The following is a 4,611-nucleotide window of genomic DNA, read 5'->3' as shown; positions in this document are numbered from 1 at the left end:
AATGATAGATCCATACTGTATTTTGTCGCATTACATGGTTTGAAAACAGTGAGTCGAAAAAAGGGCTGGGGGGGGGGGGGGGGGGGGGGGGGGGGGGGGGGGGGGGGGGTGGGGGGGGGGGGGGGGGGGGGGGGGGGGGGGGGGGACAAGTGTACGTTTAAAGCGATGCGTTCATCCTGACATCAATCATTTCCGCTTGTTTTGTGTAAATAAGTAAACATCAAAACATGGCGACGGACTAAATTGCAGGAAAAGATAAATTGTCAAGTAGAATCTCCATTAAAAGGTACGAAACAAATGGATGTTTTGATGGGCCTCTCATGCAACAAGTACTAACTGTTTACAATATTTTGACCGTTCATAAAATGTGGAAAGGTCATTTTTCGTAAAGATATCATCTTTAAACCTTTGCTTTTACCCAAAAACACTACAGTTATTTGGTCAAAGTGCTATAATGGAAAAATCTTATGAAAAACGTTTAACTTAAACTGCGTTCTTGGCAAGATTGCTCTTTTTAGAAACCCACCCAACACAATAAGGTAATTATAGTATTAATACATTTCATTCTTAGAACTAAAGTATGTAACAGATCTAAAAAACAAGGTTAGGGTAAAAGCAAACTGTGCGAGTCAGCTGAGAAGACCAAGGACTAAGGCTTACGTCTGAGTGATCAGTCACCCCAGTTACGCAAAGAACTTTCCGGCACCAAGATAAAGAAAGTCTTCAGGGTGGCCAAATTGTGGCGTAGGATGGCCGTAATGTTAAGCCTCCTCTGCGTAAGGTGATGGGTACCTGTAAATGTAAACAGAACCCGAAAAGAATCGAATATGCAGGGTGTTATCAAGCCACCAGCAGTTTGTGGAGGTTAAGGATGGGATGACAAGTAAGATGTTTTGCCCAAAGTCTGTTTAGCACGACGCTCAAGAAGAAGAAAGAGGGTCGAGACTTTCACGACAGTGTTATGCAAATGGTTTGCAATAACCAGGAATGGAGGAGTTTAGGTATGTAGGAATGTGTTATAAATTAAACAAGAGATTTTTCTAAATGTTAGTCATTTGAACCTGTATTTATTTTTTAATAGGAGGCATAAAAAAAGGAAAGCAGAGTGTATGGAACATTCATGAGTGTCACTGAGGCAAATTATAAAAACAAAATAGCGGACAAAGAGAGGGAAAATGGTTATGTAGAAGCTTATCTGTTTAGGAAAATCATAATTACATAGTAATTGCTAAAACTTGAAATATTCCACTGGGACTCCTGTATGACAATAATAATAATAATAATAATAATAATAATAATAATAATAATAATAATAATAATAATAATAATAATAATAATAATAATAATTAATAAATAAAAAAATCGACACAGCTTCCACCCTTCTTCCCCAGTTGAAGAATAACCTTTGCTTGGGATCATTTTCATGGAATGGGAATCATAAATGGTCACTGTATTGACCAGGTCAGAAATGAAATCTGTGCCTTATGTGTTTTGATACAGAGTGACAGTGAACTTGTCCAATGAATTTTGAAGAGAAGTATGATTTTAACTCGACTTTGCTGTATATATTCCAGTCGAATTATGGATCTGTACTTAAGGTCGAAATAAATTCATCTCCAATTGTGGTAAAACTGTTAAGCATATTTTAGTTGTCTTGGAGGAGGAATCTTCGCTTCGACAATGTGCAGACACTGAATTCGACAAGGATATGGACAATAGAGCTGAAAATAACTTATAACACCTCACTTGACTTGACAGCTTAGTGGTTAAATTTATTAGCTGTATCAAACCCTAAAATGCATAGAGTTGCAATTATCATATATTTTGTTTATTTGTAAGATTTCCCAAGGCAAGATGAATGCCATTGTGTGTAATATATATAATATATATATATATATATATATATATATAGATATATATATATATATATATATATATATATATATATATATATATATATATATATATATATATATATATATATATATATAAATTATATGCTGCTACTTTCATAACACATATATCTTCCCTTTGTATGAAATGTTATATAAAAGAGTTTTGCAACGTTTTCAGATTCCTTATTTGGCTAAGATAACGCAGAATGTGAAAAGAGAGAGAGATTAACTTTGTCTATTTCAAGATAGAAATTGTTTTATAATATGTCAACGCCTCGAGATAAGAGACCCAGAAGTCTCCATTTTGTTTTTCATAAAAAAACCTGTCAACATGTTTGATAGGGACTTCTGTTTCAGACGAGTACTTCTTTGTTGAGCATACTACATACATGACTTGTTTCAAACGTGTATGTATTTGCCGAAACCACACGAAGATTTCATGATTTTTCTGTAAAGTTACGTCATATTAGAAGCTTCTAGAAAGATTGCACCATCTTTCACAAGCCCAAAACGTTTTGTGCAAAATCCACTGTTCAGCTTCCGTACGAAAAGAGAACTTTCATTCAGACTTAGATCCTCATAGTGTTTAGATCTCTTAGATTCTCTCTTTTCTCCTTCTCTCTCGCTCTCTCTCTCTCTCTCTCTCTCTCTCTCTCTTCTCTCTCATCTCTGTCGGTCTGTCTGTCTGTCTGTCTGTCTCGCACGCCACTTTTGATTTCATTTTAACATAAAGACTTTAGTTTACGTAATTGTTGGTCACTTATATAAATTTCAGATTTGATATTTCTTAGAGTTATTTATTATTATTTGGTACTTTTTGTGGAATCTGAACAAACATTGTACAAGTGTGTAACGGTGCCTTTTCTTTTTTGAAATATTGTGAATTGGTGAAAATTTTGGAACTAGCTGCAGCAGAAAGAAACAATTGGTACCAAGGCAAAGTGTTAAGGTTTATTAGTTGCAACTAATAGTTTACCATGGTTTCATGAAAACAAGTTTGAATTTTTACACATTGCACATTTTTGTGTTTTGTCTGTTTCATTTGAAGTGATTTTTTTGTGGCATTTATTCATTTTTCTTATTGAAGTTATTTTTTTGTGCATTTATCCATTTTTCTTATTGAAGTGATGTTTTGTGCATTTATCGGTTTTTTTTAAAGTGTGTGTTGTTATTTTATATTCTGTGTGATTGATGCCTTTTACGATTTTGGTATTTACACCTTTTTCTGTGTTTTCATTTGCATTCATAATTTAATCAATTGAATTCAACACGTATGAATTAATTTGCATTTACTTAGAATTCTTTTCAAGTTTCGTTGTTGCCTAACACTTGAGAATTAATTTCCAAATTTTAATTTATTTCCTAACACTTTTGATGTCGATGAATTAATTTTCTTGAATATTGTGATAAATTATTTTTTATTTAATTTTACCTAATTAATTCAAGAATTAATTAAACTTTGCCTTGTTTTCAAGCAACAGTACATTTCCCTGATATTGTAAATTTCACTTATAAATTTTGAGTTTGATAATAAATTTTTTTACTTGATATTTTTATAAGTGTTTTCTTTCTCACCAGTATACATAACTGATTATGTTTATGTTTAGGTAGAAGCATAGAGTGGTAATCAGGGAAATATTTAGACTTTTAAAGTTGATGATGGAGTGATGCCCTTTTAATTAATTTAATTACACATAAGATTACATTACACCTGTTTTAATGACCTTAGTCTGATTTTCTGCAATACTGTAAGTTGCTTAAGGGATCATTGTTACTTTAGAGTATTCAGTCGTATTTTACTTGTGATGAAGGTTCAGGTGTCTGGCTGTTGTGAGGTAACAATTAATGAATGGTAAGTGTAATAACCAGATACTCAGCATTTCGTCCCAATATATATATGTATATATATATATATATATATATATATATATATATATATATATATATATGTATGTATCTTTATATATATATATATATATATATATATATATATATATATATAATATATATATATATATATATATATATGAATGTCACAGCACCATTTTACTGGACTGTCCAACCACTCTCCTTTGGCCTTGTATGAACCACTCGTTCTGACAAACCTGGCAGTTCACACAATGGCAACACTGAGTAGTGAACTTGCAAGTGGAAGAGAGTGTTCTCCTCTAACTGAAAAGAGAATGTCCCACTCTCCAGTTTCATCTGTATTCCATTTTCTAAAATAATGATTGCATGTTTTCAAAGTTATTCATGGAGAACTAATCGTGAGCTGGAGATTTTTTCAATCTGCTGTAGTAAACTTGCTTGCCATATTCGTTTCCTTTCATGAACACGCCAGAGAATATGAGGCAAAAGCAGATCGAATCAGTATTGTTATACACCGTTTTGGCAAAGTGCAGGAAAAGAGAAGTTCCGGATGAGTTTTTTTACGAAAAAAAAAAAAAAATTCCTTACATCTCCAGGAGTCGGCGGTGTAAATTTAAAGCTTCACACACTTTTTTGCTGTAATGTATGTCATTTTTGTTTTTACCATTTTGGCTGAATTACAGCGGGAGAGGAGAGATCAGGTACGGGCTAGTGGTGAATACCCTGAAGGAAAGATTGCTTCGTAATGTGAGAAGTTATCATTCTATTAAGGGATAACATACAGCTAATACGAAAATAGTCAACGAAATAGTAAGGTAAGTAGAAGTCGAATGGAACACAGCCTTGT

Source organism: Macrobrachium nipponense, chromosome 2 (assembly GCF_015104395.2).
Source record: "Macrobrachium nipponense isolate FS-2020 chromosome 2, ASM1510439v2, whole genome shotgun sequence".
Lineage (NCBI taxonomy): Eukaryota > Metazoa > Arthropoda > Malacostraca > Decapoda > Palaemonidae > Macrobrachium > Macrobrachium nipponense.
This window is presented reverse-complemented; position numbering follows the sequence as displayed.